Source organism: Pristiophorus japonicus, chromosome 7, assembly GCF_044704955.1.
Source record: "Pristiophorus japonicus isolate sPriJap1 chromosome 7, sPriJap1.hap1, whole genome shotgun sequence".
Classification (NCBI taxonomy): domain Eukaryota; kingdom Metazoa; phylum Chordata; class Chondrichthyes; family Pristiophoridae; genus Pristiophorus; species Pristiophorus japonicus.
The window spans coordinates 149273902-149297040 of NC_091983.1; positions in this window are offsets into that span (position 1 = coordinate 149273902).

Sequence of the window (23139 nt, forward strand, 5' to 3'; positions counted from 1 at the left end):
TGATATACTGTCTGACACAGTGGTGAAATGTTACAGTTTGACTTTTAGGTTGTAACTGTCGGGTCTGCTGTCTTTCAGTATAACCAAGGCCAGTATGGGAAGCCCAAAAGATTTGACCTCAACATTATGCCTGTCTGGAAGAGAAATATCACTGGACGAGGGATTGTGGTTTCTGTTATTGATGATGGTAAGTCACCTCTTCTTTCCAGGGGTATTAATTTTCAAGTGAGTGAACACAACACAATAGATGGAACTTGGGGCTGAGACTTTGAGAGGCTGGAGAAGCTGGGGTTGTTCTCCTTAGAGCAGAGAAGATTGAGAGGAGATTTGATAGAGGTGTTCAAAATCATGAGGGGTCTAGACAGAGTAGATAGAGATAAACTGTTTCCATTGGTGAAAGGGTCAAGAACCAGAGGACACAGATGTAAGGTAATTTGCAGAAGAACCAAAGGCGACATGAGGAAAACCTTTTTTATGCAGCGAGTGGTTATGATCTCGAATGCACTGCCTGAGAGGATAGGTGAGGCAGATTCAATTGTGGCTTTCAAAAGGAAATTGGATAAGTACCTGAAGGAAAAAAAATTGCAGGGCTACAGGGAAGGGGTGGGGAAATGGGACTAGCTGAAGTGCTCTTGCAGAGAGCTGGCAAGGGCTCAACGGGCCAAATGGCCTCCCTCTGTGCTGTAACCATTCTCTGATTGTATGAAATCAGGCACAAATATTTTCAATTGTTTTTCTTTAATGATTATAATTTTCACAATGTACTTTAAGAGACTGTTGCACTATGTTCAGCAGGCCACTAACAGACTACTCGGAAAAGTGTTGCAGAGTTATCGGGGCAAGTTCACACAGGTATAAGGAAGGGATGCAGTAATGATTACAATTGTATAGAATGCTGAGCATGTGCCAATTGCATGAAAGCAACGTTATGAGCATTTCTGTTGTGTGGCCCAACAAAAAAATAACATGATCCATCAATAACCATTCCCAAATGGCAGCAATGGCTTCGATTAAAAAAACATCAGGTATGGCAATAACAACGTTGAGAGATAAAATCAAACAAAAAGACACAGTGAGGTACTATAAAGGATAATGGTTTGCTGAGGCATTTTTATTTAGTCCACGAATAGAGTTCTATATTGTTAAGATTTATGCAAGTGTGCTGCAGTGAGTGGTGGACGAGTAAATTAATCTGTTCTTTCCTTAATAGTTAATGCAATACTGCAAAATGATTCTGGCAGTTTCTGTATCTGAGCTACACATTTGAATTAAGATATTCAGGACATTCGTTCACATGTGCAGCATTTTAAATTTCAGTCTCTGGAGAGACTCTGGAGAATTGACAGCACCCCAGGTGTGATAGTTGGAAACCAATAGGCTAAAGCTGTACAGTGAGGTACTTCCTGAAAGAGATGTATGTTGCCACAAGACTCACACTTGGATATTATGTTATGTAATTTGACTCTTACTAGGGTATTTCATATTTTAATTTTCCATGGGGATATTGATTTCTTTAGTGACATTTGTGTATATCTAGAATATATTAAGGGCCTGAATTTGCTGAAGACTTGCACCGTAGTAATAGCCCATCTATGGTCTGTGCCAATATTATGGTGCAGAAATTCCAGGAAATTATGGTGTGAGGGATTTATGCCATTACGTGCGCCACACCATAATTTGCTGGGACTTTCGTGCTGTTCCACAGGGATCGTTGCTGAAAAAGTTGAACAGCTACTTATCATAGCTCCACTCCCTATTTAAATAAATGGCGAGAATGAGTTTGCTGAATTAACGCCACAGCCACTTAGACCATTACAGTTTGGTGCTAGAGAGCTCTGAATCAGTGACATATACAATCGCTCAGCAATTTTGACACAGTTTGCATGAAATTCCCACTAAACAAAATGATCTGGGAGTCATTTTGGCTTTAGGTGATAGTGTAAAACAGGCGATATAGAAACATAGAAACATAGAAAATAGGTGCAGGAGTAGGCCATTCGGCCCTTCAAGCCTGCACCACCATTCAATAAGATCATGGCTGATCATTCCCTCAATACCCCTTTCCTGCTTTCTCTCCATACCTCTTAATCCCCTTAGCCGTAAGGGCCATATCTAACTCTCTCTTAAATATATCCAATGAACTGGCATCAACAACTCTCTGCGGCAGGGAATTCCATAGCTTAACAACTCTCTGAGTGAAGAAGTTTCTCCTCATCTCAGTCTTAAATGGCTTACCCCTTATCCTTAGACTGTGTCCCCTGGTTCTGGACTTCCCCAACATCGGAAACATTCTTCCCACATCTAACCTGTCCAGTCCCGTCAGAATCTTATATGTTTCTATGAGATCCCCTCTCATCCTTCTAAACTCCAGTGAATAAAGGCCCTGTTGATCCAATCTCTCCTCATATGACAGTCTCGCCAGCCCCCGGAAACAGTCTGGTGAACCTTCGCTGCACTCCCTCAATAACAAGAACGTCCTTTCTCAGATTAGGAGACCAAAACTGTACACAATATTCCAGGTGAGGCCTCACTAAGGCCCTGTACAACTGCAGTAAGACATCCCTGCTCCTATACTCAAATCCCCTCGCTATGAAGGCCAACATACCATTTGCCTTCTTCACCGCCTGCTGTACCTGCATGCCAACCTTCAATGACTGATGAACCATGACATCCAGGTCTCGTTGCACCTCTCCTTTTCCTAATCTGCCGCCATCCAGATAATATTCTGTCTTCGTGTTTTTGCCCCCAAAATGGATAACCTCACATTTATCCACATTATACTGCATCTGCCATGCATTTGCCCACTCACCTAACCTGTCCAAGTCACCGTGCAGCCTCTTAGCATCCTCCTCACAGCTCACAGCCCCACCCAGTTTAGTGTAATCCGCAAACTTGAATATCCAATCAGCTACCCGTTGTACATCTCACCTAACTTTCAATTGCATTTAAGTCAATGAAAATTGGGAGATATATATATATATATATAATCGGATTACATGTCGAGGGATTGTACATATTTATTTAAAAGCATTAATCTAGTAACAGGAGATGCCGACATTGGTCAGTGTGAGTTAGAAGATTCTCACTGTTTTAGTAGACTGGTGCTCATCGCGTTGTCCCAATTAGAAGCTACGAGAATTGATTACAAAATTTTTTAAAAACTATCTCTATTTATACTAAGGAATTTTCAAAATATAACAATAAGAAACCTGCATGAATTGTTTAGCCCTTTTACTTCTATGGAAACATTAAATCATCTTGTTGTACTGTTGTGTGTCGGGTCCCGATGTGTATCAGACATTGGCTGCACTTTTCGCGATCCACCGCTATGCTCGCTGCGGTGTATTCTAATCATTTTTCTAGTAAATTATGGAGTGAATTTTCCACCGGGGAGCACAATGGTTTACCTTATGATGTTCGTCGCCAATATTGACGTTGCAGCAAATTCCGGCCCTTTAAGTCTTGCATAGAGTGCGTAATTTCTGTAAGTTCTATATTTACTTATTATCATGCTATTTTCATCTCACCTGTCTATTCTGCTTTTCATTAGTGATTAAACTTATCTATTCATTTTATTTATCTCTGCTTTGTTTCCAAGATTGTGGTGACCCCCTCAGGTCTCCCAACTCTGTTCAGGTGTGAGCTGCTGTCCTCCACAGAGAACAGAGCTGACAACATTGTGTCTTTAAAGGATTGCCATCTGGTAAAGTGTCTTCTTGAACAGTGGTTATTTAAACATATCAATGTGGGTCACCTTCTTCAAGTATGAACATACTGCCAGGCACTCCATGACTGCTGAAAGACAGTACCAGTTGAACAAAAGAAAACAGTGCAATGAATGCAAAAAAAACATTTTCTTTTTACTCGTGTACAGAAATAACGTGCCTTTAAGTGAAAAATTAAAGAAAAGTTTGGAGTGTGGAATACTGTGCTCATTAGATGTGATTATGGCCTGCTCTACATCAAAAACAACAACTTGCATTTATATAGCTCATTTAACATAGCAAAATGTTCCAAGGTGCTTAACAAGAGCATTATTGATAAAATGTTTTGACACCAAGCCATAGAAAGCGATATCAGGACAGTTGACCAGAGGTTGGTTTTAAGGAGCATCTTAAAAGAGGATAGAGAGGTGGAGAGGTTTAGAGAAGGAATTCCAGGTCTCAGGACCAGAGCAGCTGAAAGGTACAGCCGTCAATGGTGGAGCGAGTAAATTGGGTTGCACAAAATGCCATAATTGGAAGAGCGCAGAGATCTCAAAGGTTTGTAGGGCTGGAGGCGGTTACTAAGATAGAGAGGGGCAAGGCCATGGAGGGATATTAAAACAAGGTTGAGGATTTTAAAATTGATGCATTGTCAGACCGGGAGCCGGTGTAGGTCAGCAAACACTGGGGTGATGGGTGAACGAGACTTGGTGCAATTTAAGATACGGGCAGCAGAATATAGTTAGGATACAGGTGACAGAGTTTTGGATGAGTTTAAGTTTATGGAGGGTGGAAGATGGGAGGCTGGTTAGGAGTGCATTGGAATAGTCAAGTCTCGAGGTAACAAAGGCCTGGATGAGGGTTTCAGCAGCAGATGAGCTGAGGCGGGGCGGAGTCGGATGATGTTACAGAGGTGGAAGTAGGCAGTGGTGGAGCTGATGTGGTCAGCTTGCAGTCCCCAATTTGAAAACTTACAGGAAGATAAAAAAAAGTGCCCAATGATGTCACGTCTATGGCACATTTTAAATAAGAACTAAAAATAAAATGAAGGAAACACATTTTTTAAAGTTCATGGTGTACGGAGTTGCACAGAGTACCGTGTCTGCTGCATTGTGACATCACTTACTAGACAACACAATGACTGACACACTACAGTATCTATGGCAGTATGGAGGCTACGGAATAAGGCTGGACATCAGATTCAATTTTTGGATCAAGCAATTGCACAAACTCAACCCTTTCAAAAACTCCCCAAGATTGGAGCGATTGGAGAGGGGGAAAGTACTGTGAAAATTGCACATCAATAATATGAAAAATATTCATTTGTTATGTGACGGAATCGATTAAACCTTGAGGCAACATAGTAAATCCCGTGGTTGTTCAGCCCACAGGCTGGACTCCCGAACTCTATACAGATTGTGATATACAACAACATTTCACCACAGTCGCAGTCTGAGTTTGGTTAATATTGATGATTATTATGTCAGCCTGAGGCTGTTTTAGTTTGTTTATTTTCATTACTTGAATCCTCTGTCCCGGAATCAGAGAGCTGAGAGAGAAGCTTGAGGTCACGTGTAAAAAAAAAAAGGAATACATCCAACTAATTACATAGACAGACACTAGCACAAACTAGCCAACATGTAGAATTAATTTGATGTGCATGGAAATAAAGGAAAAATTTAAATCAATGTTCAAGAATTATAAACCACCACTAAAGAAAAACGAAGACTAAATAAACAAGGTTCAGGGGGTCCACATGCATATATCTTATTAGAAACCATATTGGAATCATTTGTAAGCAGAAGATTCTGCCATTCTGGTCTCGAATTTGTGTTATGATCCCTATCAAAGTTATGGGTGTGATGCTGCTGTAAGGATGTGCTAGTTCATCCCTGCTGTTTGTGCTGATATCAGTATTCAGGTGGGTTGAAAATAGGATTGATAGCCTAGCAATCTCTACTTTTCTTTGGTCTGGTTTTATATTTTTCCCATTGTAATGCAGACTTTGTAATCCCAGCTTTACAGTATATTTAATGAAAACTCTGTCCAATAATTTGTCCAGTTTGCTGTGTATATGCAGTCTTGTCTATGAATACTAAGTATAAAGCAGGCGCATGGGAACACCATCACCTTCAGATTCCCCTCTAAGTCACGCACCATCCTGATTTGGACATGTATTGCTTGCTGTTCCTTCATCGTCGCTGGGTCAAAATCCTGGAACTTCCTCCCAAAAAGCACTGTGGGAGTACTTTCACTGCACGGACTGCCACAGTTCAAGAAGGCAGTTCACCACCACCTTCTCAAGTGCAACTAGGGATGGGCAATAATGTTGGCTTTGCTAGTGAAAGCCCACATCCCAATCATATTAAAAAATCAGGCAGCTGCAATGGTGTATTAATGTGGGTGCCTGAATAAATCAGTTGGAATCGGTTCCCTGCAGGGAGGGAGAATATAGAGTGACCGATTGAACAAGCAAGTGAGAGAAACTCAAGAAAGATCAGAAATATCTGCAAAGCAAAAATAAGAGTTAAGTTTGCTGCCCAGTAAGCATTCTCAAGGATTGTTCTCCTTTAGCTATTTAAAACGCAATAATTGTTTACTATTCGTGAAACAATGGACATCTTGGCCTAGACAGCATCTCCTGGAATTTGAAATGTTGTCAGTGCATTCCACACGAGAAAGATTCTTTTCATGTGTGAAGGAAAGCCTCAAGCAAAAAATAAATTATAAATATACTGGAAACAGTGTTGATTTGATGGACAATTCTTTCTTCACAGATCTCCGGTATGGGTTAAGTAGATTTAAATTGCGATGTGTATGAAAAATCAACAATATGGGGCAGAGTAGTTTTAATGTGCATCTGAAAACAACAATGTAGTTTGCTGATTTCAGAGACCAATGTGCAGAGAATGTGGCATTTTGTCTGAAGGGTTAGTAAAGACTCCTTTATTAGGCACTGATAAACTACAACACACAATGCTAATGGTTTCTTCTTCCATAAACCAAACACGTACAGCATCAAACCTATTCATGATTGTAACATTGCCTGATGTGCCATATCTCTCATATAGCATATTATGCGTGGTTCCCTTTCCAATAGAAAAACTAAATAAAACAGCTAACGTGACCTTCATTATAACAATTATATATCACAACCTGTGATGTGACACAAATTAACCCATAGAGAATCCGTATAAACCAACCTAGCCTTCTCTTTATTAACATATTCTGATGTACCAGAAGCTCTGATATAACACGCATTGTTTGTGGATCTGTCTCTAACAGAGAACCTGTACACCTCACTCCTGCACAATGTGCTTTTTCTTGGTGATTAAGGAGATCTCACCAAAAATATTCAGAACCAATTCAGCAGTGTGTTCAGTTTAAAAATGTAAGTTGACTTTGTGCAGTGAAAATATTTTGTGACTATGGGATATGTTATAGAAACCAATTAGAGCCCAATAATAAATTATATTTACACTTCAAGTTGCAAAAGTGCCTTTCTCATATACATCCTAAGTCTCGGCAGATCCTGATACGGAACCAGTTTTAATATTATTATATTCAGCACATTAAAGAACTTAGTACCAAGCTTAAATGTTTAATATTCATCCTTAGTAGCTCTGTGAGATAGCTACAAATAAATTTTGCTTTACATAGTCACTCGCCATTTTGACTTGGGGTGGACACGCCAAACATAGTTTTCACTGCATCCAAGTGTGTTAAGGTCAGGTCAAAGCACAGAAGTGTAGATTCTGTTGACACTGGCAAAGGAATACCTCTAAGCTTAAGTCAAGGATCCTAGTAGGATTAAAATCCTATAGTACAACAGTGACTACACTCCAAAAAAAGTACTTCATTGGCTGTAAAGCACTTTGAGACGTCTGGTGGTCATGAAAGGTGCTATATAAATCCAAGTCTTTCTTTCTAAAAAAAATAGGTCTGTGAGCAGCAGCATTGCCATATACATAATGGAGTCATTTTGTCTGTAGGCGATAGTGTAAAATGAGTGATATTGATTCAGTTACTTGTTATAGATCTCTCTCGATTTTTAGCAGCATGCTAGAGACAGAGCTAAGCGATCCCACAATCAACGGATCAGATCAAAGCTCTGCAGTCATTTTTTTAATCGTTCATGGGATGTGGGCATCGCTAATAAGACATTTATTGCCCATCCCTAATTGCCCTTGAGAAGGTGGTGGTGAGCCGCCTTCTTAAACCGCTGCAGTCTGTGTGGTGAAGGTATTCCCACAGCGCTGTTAGGGAGGGAGTTCCAGGATTTTGACCCAGCAATGATGAAGAAGCAATGATATACTTCCAAGTTAGGGTGGTGTGTGACTTAGAGGGGAAATTGGAGGTGATGGTGCTCCCATGCGCCTGCTGCCCTTGTCCTTTTAGGTGGTCGAGGTTGCGGGTTTGGGAGGTGCTGTCGATGAAGCTTTGGTGAGTTCCTCTGCTGTTCATTGATGGGGAAGTGTACAACAGAAGCAAATCACTCATTTTCAAAAAAAGGAGGGCAAACATTGAACTTTAAAAAAAATTCCAATAAAGCATTTACTTTAGGATTTTGGTACAAATATCATTGTAGAGGCCACAGTGATAATCAGTCAGTCAAATCATTTAATGTTCATGTTTCATTTTGCTATGTACCTTTTCACAAATGAATTTGGAATGAATATTTTTCCCCTGATTTTCTCCCATTCTGCATCCTTTGCCCCAGACTTTTGTCCAGTGCATAAATCTCCTTCACCTGGGAGAGTTGGTAGGGCAGCCAGCTTTCAGACTTCCCTTTTGTCTTCACAAAGGTGAAGGATGCCAGTGCTAGGGAATAGGCATCCAATGTTAATTCCACAATGTCATGCTTCCAGCCAGGAGTCATGCATGTAGGAGGCTCAGGTCGGAGATAAGGCAGTAACATTATTGCCCCAGTTCTCTGACCTTCACTCTGTATGAGCATGAATCCATACTGGGAGTGCAGGATCCCCAAATTACACTTGTGGTCTCAACAACAAATATAGGAGGTATAGAAAGACCAGACGCAGTCTGCAGTAAATCTGCAGTAAAACTCACTGCATTCTGCTTGAATGACATTCCTTGGGGTCATTTTAACCCTTGAGACCATGTAAAATAGGCAATATTGGATTGGCCGTCTGTTATCAATGTAAGGGATAATTGGGTGAGAGGTATAACAGGCGCCTATCTAATATCACCCGTTTTACACTCTCAAAAGTTATTGGCCCCGAACTTGGTGGAAGCTAAATTCCGCTCAAGTGCCGCCCAAAGGACCACTGAGATTCTGACGGTACTTTGGGCAGAAGTTTCTTGAAAAAGTCCTGGAAAGAGCGCCCGGCGGCAAAAAAGCGACTTACGCCTTGAATCTGGGTGGCAGCGGGTGGGACCTCCATATCTCAGTGGCAAATGCAATCCTCGACAAAGTGCCACCGAGAATTGATTTGGGCTCAGGAAGGTGGGCGGGGGGCGGGGGGGGGTTTGGGGGACAGATAAAATAAAAAATGTCCAAAAAATTTAAAAGAAAACACTGAAAATCTTTAGAGGACCCCATCCACCTTAATTGTTTGGAAAAAAAATAAAGAAAAGAAGTTTACTAACTTTTTTTTTTCAGGTCTTCTTACTTACCGTTGAGGTTAGACCTGCCTCCACGTGGCGGTCCTTTCCCCTACTGCAGCGGACTCCCACCCGGACCAAACTGGGAACACAGTGGATGTCTGCGAGCGGTCCCCAGCGGTCTTCCCTCCCCACTGGTGGGAGGCCTCCACCAAACTCGCTCGGAGGGGAGACCGCCCAGAAAACGCAGTGGCAGCGGGCAGTAAATCCACCAAGTTCGGCCCCAAAATTCCACCCCCCCCCACCCCTTTTACTCTAATCTCAAAAATCTTATTTCTATACAAGCCATCCTTTTGTTCCTTATAATGAGATTAGCAATTTGTGTTGAATTTCAGACAGTTTTGTTCTGTGGACTTGTGTTAATTTGAAATTGGGTTGAGACTGGGACTTGGCATGCTGTGCGATTTGAAAGGGTGCGGGAGGTCACGGACCATTCTTCTTCATTACTTTTTCTGGAATTTACTGGGAGAAATATGCCTCAGTCCCTGTTACTAACATAGGAGGACTTTGGGTGCGACAGTTAAGACATGAATGAAATAAACGTTTTAGTTATGTCAAAGTAACCAAATTCAGAATGATAACACTGGTATTTCAAGACCACTTATCAGAATTAAATGGAAACTAATAACAGCGCAAGAAGCACTTTCTGAATTCCACAGTTCATTTCTTTCTATTATATTATCATAAAATTGGTCTCTTAAACTGATGTGGGAAAAAGCATGTCATTTTATAGTTAATCAGGGGTGAATCAGAGTTACGAAATCTCACCAGTAACCCGAGCAAACTTACTGAGTAAAATGTGTATGATGGAGAACCCGACCTTGCAACAATAATCTAAAAATGTAAAAGAAGTCTAAAATGCCATATTCATTAATAATAGCATTAAAATTTACAGTTTACCTATAAACCTTGGAAAATAATCCATGAAAGCATTCAAAGAAGTATTTGGTGTGATGCAAAACCAGTACAAAACCCTAAAAGTCACAGGGCTGGATTTTTGGCTTTTAAGATTTCGGGACGTTAATGCCAGCGAGGCGGTTCTGATACCACCTGGAAAAAGTTTGTGCCTCAGTCAGCAAAATTGGGCAGCTGGGCCCTGAGTGTGGGGCAGAGCAGTAAGGGAGAGATTGCACACCTCTCTTAGGAGCTAGGCTAGCTGGGCATGTGAAAATCCCAAACTAAAGAGCCAGCCTAGGAGCGCTCTAAGAGAGGCCTGGGGAGGAAAAAAAAACCTGAAAAAAACATTCCCAATACATAGCCCATGCCACCACAGCATAAATTGCAAAAAAAAAGAAAAAACAATCACACTTACCTGAAGTCGGCATTACTAACCTCACTGCAGCCACTACAGCTTGGACCGCCCGCTTTCACAGGCGTTCCCACCAGGGTGTGCTACGCAACACTATGGGTCGGGCAGGAATTAAGAATCGTGTCGGTGTCGCAAATAGGGGCATTGCACACCGGCTCGCCTCTTCCGGATGGTAATGCTCCACAGCCATCGAAACCAGCACTGAAAACGCTGCTGGGGCGCTGGAAGGTGGTCGTTCGCCCAGAAGAGCTCACCGCCGCCATTGCTGCCCCTCCAGGGTGGAAATTGAGGCAGACAGAAGCGAAAAATCCAGCCCACAAGCTCCACATGTGTAGTTAAGCAACCGTAGTTAATAAACAAGGTATTAGACAATATCAAGCTAAAGATAAGGCTTATACAGTACAAATGCAAAGAAAAGCAAAAATTTAGCAGCTGGAAAGCTTTAAAAGCAACAAAGGGATACAACAAAAGTAAGTATTAGAAAGAAAGAATTGCATTAATATAGCGCCTTTCATGACTTCAGGATGCCAAAAAGCACTTTACAACCAATTAAGTACTCTTTGAAGTGTAGTCACTGTTGTTATAACCCATTTGTTGTAGTAGAAATAATGGTGAGGTTATCAGTGCTCAGTTATTAAGGGGTAAATTGGACTGCAACTTCTGGTATCTGCACAGGTGAGGTAAACACAGAAATCAGGAAGTTGTTGTCTGAGTTGCCCTGTTCCTCCAGAAGCTTCACTATAGCAGTATCTCGCCGAGAGACTTGGCATTCAAACAGATGGAACGGTGTGAAGTTGCTGTACTTACCCACTAGATACCCACTTAAAATGCCAGAAAAAGTTGGGGCTTGTACATTTAGTGTAAGTGAATTTTTACCGGCATGATATGTCTTAATTATTGCCAAACAATGTCTCTGGCACTGAAAATGAACTTTTACAAGTGTAGTGTCTCATTTCTTCAGATTTTAATTATTGTTGGAGATTTTAAAATGTTTAATTTTTTTTTAAACATTTTCTTTGTCTCTTTTATCTCTCTCACTTAATCTCTTTCTTAATCTTAATCTTCATTTTCCAAGTGAATTAGGCTGCCTATGATTGTATCTTGAAATCTTGACTGAAAGCCTCCATAACAGCAGTGGGAGCATTCATGAGAGATGTTCTTGTTGTACCTTATCATCATCATAGGCAGTCCCTCAGAATTGAGGAAGACTTGCTTCCACTCTTAAAATGAGTTCTTAGGTGACTGAACAGTCCAATACGAAAACCACAGACTCCGTCACAGGTGGGACAGATAGTTGTTGAGGGAAGGGGTGGGTGGGACTGGTTTGCCGCACGCTCTTTCCGCTGCCTGGGCTTGATTTCTGCATGCTCTCGCCGATGATTCTCGAGGTGCTCAGCGCCCTCCCGGATGCATTTCCTCCACTTAGGGCGGTCTTTGGCCAGGGACTCCCAGGTGTCAGTGGGGATGTTGCACTTTATCAGGGAGGCTTTGAGGGTGTCTTTGTAACGTTTCCTCTGCCCACCTTTGGCTCATTTGCCGCGAAGGAGTTCCGAGTAGAGCTCTTGCTTTGGGAGACTTTTGTCAGGCATGCGAATAATGTGGCCTGCCCAGCGGAGCTGATCAAGTGTGGTCAGTGCTTCAATGCTGGGGATGTTGGCCTGGTTGAGGACGCTAATGTTTATGCGTCTGTCCTCCCAGGGGATTTGTTGGATTTTGCGGAGACATCGTTGGTGATATTTCTCCAGCGACTTGAGGTGTCTATTGTACATGGTCCATGTCTCTGAGCCATACAGTTGTACCTATGGTCTGCTTAGCAGAGGTCTCCAGTGCTATTAGCACCAGTGTTGCAATGTGCTCATTGTCTTGCTGCAGTTTAGGTAACTTTTTTGAGACTCTTCCAAATTACTCATACCATCTACATAATTCAAGGAAGAAGGTAACTTTTGAATAGGTTCTTTCTGTTCTAACATCCTCCGTTTATAAACAGGCCCACAGGTATATCTCAGCACAAGAAGGAAGACAGTTCACTGGGGGTGTAAGAACAGGAAGTTGTTTTGATGGGCTAATGAGCTACTTCACCTAACCCACCATAAATTGATAAACGCATGTTGTTTAGAGTCAGAGTTAGTCAATGGGCCAAACATCGCGCTCCCCACAGGCACGTATGAAGTGCACACGTGCCCATGGGGTACCCACAAGTTCCAGGTTTAGGTATGGGAAGCGCATGCACCTGAACTCAGCACTTACGATCTGTCAAAAATCCTTTTGACAGATCGTATGCATGCGAAGGAAAAGGGCCTCCACAGGTGGAAAGTTGGGCTATTTCAAATTCTTACGTTGGTAAAAGCAGGCGTAAGGCTTGCTTTTACCAGTGTAAGGGCTAGACTTTCGTATCATTTTTGGCGGCTTCTTGCTGATTTTCTCGGCGGCACAGCTGTTTTTCCGCCCAGTGAACGTTTCCCCCTTAGTTTTTTAGTGGTATCGCCCAAATCTGAAAACACCCGCCGGGACCAAACCGCCGATGTGCAACATCGAGAAAATCACCAGGGCGTAAGTTAGGCCTCAATGGAAGCCTGTCCAGATCATCGAGGGAACCGCCCTGTAAAAGCTGCGTAAACAGGGCGGTAGGTGAGTACTCTGCAAAGAAAGGTAAGTTAAAGATTCTTTATTTATGGTTTTTTCATTTTAAAACAGCGATTAGGTGTAAAAGTGTCTTGGGAATGCTTTTTACGTTTTTTTTTAATTGAAATTTTTTATTTAAGTTTTCCCCCCTCCCTATGCCAAACCGCAGCCAAGGACTAAATTTTAAATACTTACTGTCCATTCCGGTAAGAACCGCCCGTTTTACTTAGTTTACTTCACCGCCGAGAAAACCGCCGACAATATAGGTGCAATGCCCATTTTTTTGCCGGGCGATTAGTTTTAATTAGTTTTAACATAAAAATGGAAATTCTCACCAGCGTTACTCACCAAATGTTAGCGGGTTTTCTGAGCGGGCAATCGGGCATTGAGGGGCTCATAGGAAAGTTTTTAAAAATAGAAAAATAAAATGTTATCACTCATTTATACATAAAAAAACCCTGTCCATTAAGGTAAGTTTCTTTTAAAATGATTTTTTCTATAAAATATTTAATTAAATAGCATTTTCATTAATTTTAACTATGTAATATGTTTTTAAAATGTATTTTCAGTGTTTCTGTCCTTTTGGGGGTATTCCCATTAATACTTATGACAGCTCCATATATACAGACTTACTATAAGTGTGAATGGGAACCCCGTACTCTGATAGATTGGGCCGGCCCACGTGATCCTAGAGAGCTGTATGATACCCTTACGATCCTGCAATATGTGGGTTCCTACATTCACATCGCGGCCCAGGACCGCAAGTCGCCAAACCTCCGGGACCACCAGGTACTTGCGTAGAAGTTATTGCGGTCGGAGGCATCCGTCCGCGGGAAGCCTCCGACCGCAATTTCTGGGCCATGTGATTCGTAGCTGCTTCATTATTCAGTGATTCAGTGAAGTGGTGCTCATCTTGACCTGGGATTTATAAATGACCAAGACAACTTACAGAAAATGGAAGTCATGGCAAGCTCGAGAAATAGTGACCACAGAATGATTAAGTTCAACATGAAATGGGATTCTTAAAAAAACAAAAGTATATAACATTTAGAGGGGGTACTTTCATAGCAATAGGGAACATTTTAAGAAACTTAATCGGGAGAAGTTGTTCAACTTCAGTAGAGGACACATGGGACAACCTTTAAAGACATAATATCGAACATACAGGATAAATATTTACCTAAAACCAGCAAAGTCTGACTAAACAGATGTGAATTAACAAACATATAGGATTTGGCTGGATTTTCAGCTTTCTCCGTTTTGGGTGAATACGTAAGCGATATGTGAAAATTACCGTTTTCACTCCATTACCGATTTAAGGCCTAACTTTCGGCACTTGGGGTCTGTGCCAACACAGCGCAAAGGGAGGCATTGCACTCTTATTCCGAGTGCAAAAATGTGATCCTCACCAACACTGGTGTGGAGCCAGGTGCGCTGCGAGAGAGGCCTTGGGAGGGGGGAGAAAGAAACATTCAAAAAAACATTCAAAAAGCATTACCAAGACCCTTAACTAACAAATCACTGCAAAAAAATAAAAAAACAAAAACTGTAACTTACCTTTTTTTCAGGTTTTCCAACTTATCGCTGTTGGTAGGGCTGCACCGCTAAGTTTTACCTGCCGGGCTTCTGGGCGCGGCGTACGGGTCGGGTGAGTGCTGAAACTTGGACGGTAACTCAATCCGAGGTGTTCCACCCCCAGCGCAGATCTCCCCGGCACTGCTTCCAAGCGGCGCCTCAAAAAAGGAACCGAGGATCGCAACCGGGCTTAGCGACCGGGTTTTCGTCACGGAGGGTCAAAATGTAGCAAAAACCCGGTAGAAAACCACCCACAAATTCAGCCGATAAAACGTGATATAAAGAGGAAAAGTAAGGGTGGATTTTCACTCCGAGCGGTCTTCGAGCAGTTGGTTGGCAGCATGAGCTGGCTGGCCACCTGGTATTCCCGGTTATTCTGAGGGACAGTGGGTTGTGGCCAGAGATCATGGACAGGATGGGCCAGTCAGATGAGGGCTGTTGTTGTTTATCAAAGCAGAATGCATTCCTGTTTCATGCACCCTGTGCTAGTATCCATCACGCTTGGGTGAGTTGCAGCACAGTTAATTGTACAGTAAAGCCCTCTTTTCTCTGTCTGAGCAATGTGTCTCAGCCACAACCTCAAATTAGCATTTTTACTGCTCTAATGGAACATTTTCGATTCCCATACCAGCCATCCTACGGCCTCAAATTAAGAACAGTTTTGTGCTCTGTGTACCCAAAGTTATTCCCTATCGAGAGAAACGATTTTTTATCTCATTAGTTTAGAATCGTTTATTTCAATTCATTAATCTCTCAACAGTGTCTTCTTGCACATCAATAGACTGTTTGCCACCTAGTTGTTCTATCTAACCCTGAGTTGAGCTTCTGACCCCATACCTTCTCTATTACAAAGACCATCTACTTCCACCTCCATAACATCACCTGTCTCATCCTCTGCCTCAGCTCATCCGCTGCTGAAACCTTTAAAAAAGGAGGGAGAGAGAAAACAGGGAATTATAGACCGGTCAGCCTGACATCGGTAGTGGGTAAAATGATGGAATCAATTATTAAGGATGTCATAGCAGTGCATTTGGAAAGAGGTGACATGATAGGTCCAAGTCAGCATGGATTTGTGAAAGGGAAATCATGCTTGACAAATCTTCTGGAATTTTTTGAGGATGTTTCCAGTAGAGTGGATAAGGGAGAACCAGTTGATGTGGTATATTTGAACTTTCAGAATGCGTTCGACAAGGTCCCACACAAGAGATTGATGTGCAAAGTTAGAGCACATGGGATTGGGGGTAGTGTACTGACATGGATTGAGAACTGGTTGTCAGACAGGAAGCAAAGAGTAGGAGTAAATGGGTACTTTTCAGAATGGCAGGCAGTGACTAGTGGGGTACCGCAAGGTTCTGTGCTGGGGCCCCAGCTGTTTACACTGTACATTAATGATTTAGATGAGGGGATTAAATGTAGTATCTCCAAATTTGCGGATGACACTAAGTTGGGTGGCAGTGTGAGCTGCGAGGAGGATGCTGTGAGGCTGCAGAGCGACTTGGATAGGTTAGGTGAGTGGGCAAATGCATGGCAGATGAAGTATAATGTGGATAAATGTGAGGTTATCCACTTTGGTGGTAAAAACAGAGAGACAGACTATTATCTGAATGGTGACAGATTAGGAAAAGGGGAGGTGCAAAGAGACCTGGGTGTCATGGTACATCAGTCATTGAAGGTTGGCATGCAGGTGCAGCAGGCGGTTAAGAAAGCAAATGGCATGTTGGCCTTCATAGCAAGGGGATTTGAGTACAGGGGCAGGGAGGTGTTGCTACAGTTGTACAGGGCATTGGTGAGGCCACACCTGGAGTATTGTGTACAGTTTTGGTCTCCTAACCTGAGGAAGGACATTCTTGCTATTGAGGGAGTGCAGCGAAGGTTCACCAGACTGATTCCCGGGATGGCGGGACTGACCTATCAAGAAAGACTGGATCAACTGGGCTTGTATTCACTGGAGTTCAGAAGAATGAGAGGGGACCTCATAGAAACGTTTAAAATTCTGACGGGGTTAGACAGGTTAGATGCAGGAAGAATGTTCCCAATGTTGGGGAAGTCCAGAACCAGAGGTCACAGTCTAAGGATAAGGGGTAAGCCATTTAGGACCGAGATGCGGAGGAACTTCTTCACCCAGAGAGTGGTGAACCTGTGGAATTCTCTACCACAGAAAGTTGTTGAGGCCAATTCACTAAATATATTCAAAAAGGAGTTAGATGAGGTCCTTACTACTAGGGGGATCAAGGGGTATGGCGAGAAAGCAGGAATGGGGTACTGAAGTTGAATGTTCAGCCATGAACTCATTGAATGGCGGTGCAGGCTAGAAGGGCCGAATGGCCTACTCCTGCACCTATTTTCTATGTTTCTATGTTTCTATCCATGCCTTCGTTACCTCTAGACTCGACTATTCTAAAGCACTCCAAGCCAGCTTCTCACCTCCATAAACTTGAGTTCATCCAAAACTCTGCCACCTGTATCCTAACTCGCACCAAGTCCTGTTCACCATCATCCCTGTCTTGCTGACCTACATTGACTCCCAGTCTGGCAACACGGCAATTTTAAAATTCTCATCCTTGCTTTAAAATCTCCTCCATGGCCTTGTCCCTCCCTATCTCTGTAACCTCCTCCAGCTCTACAATCCTCAGATCTCTGCACTCCTTCAGTTCTTCAATCTTCGGATCTCTGCTCCAACTCTAGCCTCTTGCGCATCCCCAATTTTGTTCGCTCCGCCATTGGCGGCTGAGCCTTTAGCTGCCGAGGCCATGACTCTGGAATTTCCTCCCTAAGTCTCATTGCCTCTCTACCTCTCTCTCATCCTTTAAGACACTGCTTAAATCCTATTTCTTTGACCAAGTTTTTGGCCACCTGTGCTAATGTCTCCTTAGGCTGTTCGCTGTCAAATTTTGTTTGCTAATCGCTCCTGTGAAGCGCCTTGGGTCATTTTACTGCATTAAAGGCCCTATATAAATGCTAGTTGTTGTTGACACAGGTTCCTTTAATGAGTTCCTGCTGTTGTTCCTACCATCTTGGAGGTGGAAAGCTGAAATCAAGCGCTTCAGTTCAGGAATTAAGGGAGCAAAAATCAGAAGTGCAGTCATCCAGAGCGAGCAATGGCTAGAGGCCGTGGACTTGGCCACTGTATTGGTCAGGTATGGTGTGTGGAATGGAGCAATGTTGAATGGATGAAAGGAGAGAAAAGTGCTACAAAGTAACCAAAATTAGTTACCTTCTTTACAAAACTGAGTGTAAAATGAAAGCAAGTTCACTAAAGACTGAATCATGTGTGTAAGTTAAGGATCAGTCAATTGACACACCTTCCAAAGGCTGTCTACTGCAGTGTAAAAAGGGACTGATATTTTACACCGAAGAAAAATTGCACTTCCAATCAATATTCCCCGTAATGTTTTTTGGTGCGTGGGCCCTTTAACTGGTTGCGTGGCCCATTCAACTTTTCGCACATGCAAGGTAATTACCATTGGGAAGCCAGTGAGCGGTCTGCATGACCTCCAGACTGCTGCCCAGCTTAACGGGAACCTTGCTTCCAATGACTTTGTGAATTTGTAAATTTCTTTTCTCTTAACCACTGTGGTGACTCAGTGTTACATGAATAGTTTTGAATAGGATAAATACCCAAGTTTAAAATCTATTTATATTACTGTCATTCACTGTACTTACATTCACTTACTGTAAAAAAAAAAAAGAACGTTTTATGTTACGATAGTTATTTCTTTAGTGCAGTCTCTAACTGCTCCAACCCTGTGTCTCCGAAGTATCATTTTGTCTTCTTCCTTTTGTCTAATTCAGTTGTTTTGGCACCTCTTCCTTTCTTTGTGGGATACATTTTCTAACTTGTTTATCTTTCAGTAATAAGAATGTTTAACGGTTGAAGGAGCGCATTTCCCTTTGATCATTTATGTTATGTTCAGAATAAATCCACAGGACTATATCGCAAGCTCAAACTGTTGTGACCTTGGTCTCTTTATTTCAGACTCTAGAGTGAGGAAGCAGCATGGTGAGTTACCTTTTATACCTGCTTGCCCCAGTGTGCACAGATGAGTCTTAGGCTCTTAGGTCTCCCACAAGTGTGCCTCCTGGTGGCAAGTCTTACATTTGGGAATGGTCTACATACATACACAACATCACTCCCCCCCCCCCCCCCTCACCCCCAAAGTCTTATTGTGCAAATTATTTGCAAGTTGAGGTGATCTGGTGTCCTGTGCCCTGGGTTGAACGCCTGAGTTGAAGTTTTGACATGGTGGGTTCATCCTTGTGATTGACTGCGAAGTTGATTGTGTTGGTGGGTCGTTGGGGGCCAGGTCCTTATGGTGTGGTTCCTGGTTATCTGTCGTTCGTAATTTGGTCTCATCCCACTGCTTTACTCGTTAGCACAGTACATGGTTTCACAATCAAACACTCCGTTTTCATCACATACACTCCATTCCCCTCCTTGGCTAATGCGGTGCTAGCGGCTCAATTGGGGCCCTCAACATGGTCTACATCATTTATTCTGATGTAGCGTGGCGGGGCTGTGCCATTATGGTGCATTCTCTGCTGATGGCATGCGGAAGGCTCGGTTCTGAGTGATTCAGTTTGGTGATTGCGTAACACCCAGGATAGCCGAGTCTGTAGGGAGTCTACCATGGCACGCGTGGTGCTAGGTTTAGTGATTTGGGCGCTGATCCTGAGGTTTGGCCCGCCCAAGATTGCCGCAATGGCCTTGAGACTTTCGGTAGTGGCAGGAGGCCTAGTGGACATTGGGCCGTATAATGGGGGCCCCGGACCACCGACTGCGTGTAGCTGCCCTGTCTTGCTTTGCAATGTTAGGATGGGTCTATCGTCTTTTTGGCGGATAGGTTGCCACATCCCATCTAGCAGTTCACCTTTGGCAGGCGGTAACATGGGATCCTGGCTGGTCCAGGTCCGAAGCTGGGGGGCCGTTACGGTTGACCCCTCGCTTTTTAGCACTTCCACCACTGTAAGTGGGTCTGCAGGCTGCGCCGTTTCCACCCCGGGGGTGGGCCACGGTGGCCAACTGAGAGCATGGGTGCCGCTCTCTGTGCTTGGCCCATGGCGGATCATGTTACAGTGCACAGACAGTGTTGGACATTCTCGAAACAACACATCGATAATGGTGCCTCTGCTCTCCCAAGCTTGTGGTATGAGCAGCTTGTCTGACTCAAGCACATATTGGGACATTCTTTGGTATGTCTCTTTAGTCCCGTGAACACAGGCTGCTGCCTTGGTTAACTTATTGGATACATGTTCAATCATTTGGGGCTCGCCCGCTACTTTTGCTTGCTGCACAACATCCACGACCCTGTGCGGTAACACCTCACTTGCTACGAATGCTTTGTTAGATACATATACGACCGGGTGGTGTTCGCCCGCTACTTTGGCTTGCTGTACAACACACCCGACCCTGTGTGATAACACACTAATTGTTACAAGTACTTTGTCAGATACATATATAACCGGTTGGTGTACGCCCGCTACTTTGGCTTGTTGTAAGGTCCCCCTAACCCAATACGATGGTACATCATTGGCCGCGAAGGACTGCTCGCACAGGTTACATGGTGCACACAATTTTTTTGAGCGTGGTGGGTTCCTGGCCTTCACCGTGGCCGACCTTTTACCTTTGCCCGAACCCAGTCGTCTTCCTTGCTGGGCGACACATTCCTCCGTTCCGTTGCGGCGAACTTCCGTGGTCTGAACGCTCTCTCATCCCGTGGCCTGGACGCACCTTCGTCCCGTGGTCTGGATGCCTTCTCGTCCTGTGGTCTGGACACCTTCTCGTCCCGTGGTCTGGACGCCCTCTTATCCGTGTCCATGATGCCGACTGCCATGATCTTACTCCCCAGGTATTTTGCCTCTGGCGTCGGGAAGACGCATTTGGATCGTTTCGGCCGGAGTCCCAGTCCGCATGGTCGACCTGGAGCCTCTTCCATCATCGTGAAAGGGTCGTCGGCTTCGAATGTCGGGTACCGCACCTGTACCTTTGCTCGGTTGAACTTTACCTCCTCGTGGTTGTGATGAGCGGCCTGTGCCTCGGGGATCTGTAAATGGATCTGCACTTCGATGCCTGGTTCAGCTGGAAGAGGGGGTTTGCTCGGCCTTTGGGAAAAGGAGGCCTTGTTTGCCGGAGAGGGTACGCAGAGGTCTTCCCAGATCCAACGAATCTTCCCCATCCACCTCCTGCCAAGCAGCATTGGCCCATCACCTGAAACAATCCACAGTGGTAATTCATGCACTACTCCCTCATGGAATGCTCTTATGTCTGCACTACCAATAACTGGTATCAGTTCCTTGGTGTATGACAATAAAGTGTTCATAAAGGCAAAGATGGCCTGTTGACATTAAGGCTAGTTTGAGACTATTAACGAGAGGTTGGAACAAGGCTATGCGGTGATTGTGTCATTTGTAACAACCAAGGACTACAGCCTGTCATTTGTGGTCAGCGGCGAAGCAAAGGCGTTCACCGCTGGCCAAGAAGTAAGTTTCCCACAGAGATGGTGAGAAGTTTGGCTTTTTCAACATGCAGTTGAGATCAGTGCAGGGTAGTGGGAATTCCACAGCGCAAACTACTGTGTTGTCAACAAGCTGTCTAAGCAGCCAATCACAATGCAGAATTCTCACAGACAGGGAACCAGGAAGTGAAGAAGCTCCTTTTAAATTGACTTCTCAAAAATGTTATAGAAAGAAAAACAAAGATTGGGGCTCTCACATGGGGAAAATGTGAACCTGAAATCAATATGAACAAATTTAATGTTTTTTTTAAGTTTCTTATAAAGTGTAATTTTTATTAAAATGTTGAAATTTGACACTGAAAATTAAAATTATTTTTTCAGGGCCATAACATTTGTTTAGCAGTCACACCTAATTCAACAAAGTCTAACCTTTAATGGGCTATTTAACAGTGATATTGCTGTGGAAAAGCCAAAGTTTTCGTCGGTTTCACTGAAGTCCCTGATTGCCGGCTATGGGGGTGGTGGCAGGGAGGGGGCACAGTTCAGCCAGTATCTGACTGACTGCTACTTCAGGATTTCTGCATTAGGATGCGCATGCACTGTATCGTTGCGGTATAACAGGTAATAACAGAAAACACTGTTCGTTTTCTATTATTACCAGCCAAAAATTCCAGGCCTATATCTCCAAATAAAGTGTTCATAAAGGCAAAGATGGCCTGTTGACATTAAGGCTAGTTTGAGACTATTAACGAGAGGTTCCTGGATAATTTGGGGGAAATTAGAATGAGTTCAGGAAGTACAAATGTGATTAATTAACTCCTGATTGGTACACATGCTTTGCTTAAGAGATAGGTTCATGTATGTCTGATGGTCAGCCCGGAGGGCGCCGAAAATCTGGAAGCTCCGCTAATCATGGCGGAGCTGACCGGTGCCCTCGACCGGCTCTCGAGGGGAAAAGCCCCGGGGCTGGACGGGCTGACCGTGGAGTTCCACAGGGCGTTCTGGGACGTCCTGGGGAGCGACTACGCGCAGGTCCTGGGGGAAAGTCTGGCGACCGGGGAGATGCCCCTCTCTTGACGCAGGGCAGTCATCGTCCTGCTGCCTAAGAAGGGCGATCTCCGCCTCCTTAAGAACTGCCGCCCGGTTTCCCTCCTCAGCACGGACTACAAAATCTTCGCCAGGGCGATGTCTGCTCGCCTTGGTGCCGTGCTAGACCACATGATCCACCCCGACCAGTCCTACACGGTCCTGGGCCGGACAATCCACGACAACATCCATCTGGTCCGGGACCTCATCCATCATTCCCAGGAGGCTGGTCTGTCGGTCGCCTTCTTATCTCTCGACCAAGAGAAGGCGTTCGACAGGGTGGATCACGACTATCTGCTCGGAACTCTGCGCGCTTTCGGGTTCGGGACGCATTTCGTCGCCCGGATCCGACTTTTGTACACCGCCGCGGAATGTCTGATTAAGGTTAACGGGTCCTTGACGGCGCCCCTTCACTTTAGGAGAGGGGTGCGCCAGGGATGCCCCATGTCCGGCCAGTTATATGCCATCTGCGTGGAGCCTTTCCTACGCCTCTTGCGGATGAGGTTGACGGGACTGGCTCTGCAAGGGCCGGGCGTGGAGGTCGTCCTCTCAGCTTACGCCGATGACGTGCTCCTTGCGGTAGAGGATCCCGCTGACCTGCGGAGGATGCGTGAGTGCCAAGAGATTTACTCGGCTGCATCCTCCGCCAGGATCAACTGGGAGAAATGTTCCGGACTCCTGGTGGGTCAGTGGCGGGTGGACTCCCTGCTGGAGGAGCTCAGGCCTTTTGCCTGGAGCACAACCCATCTCCTCTATCTGGGAGTCT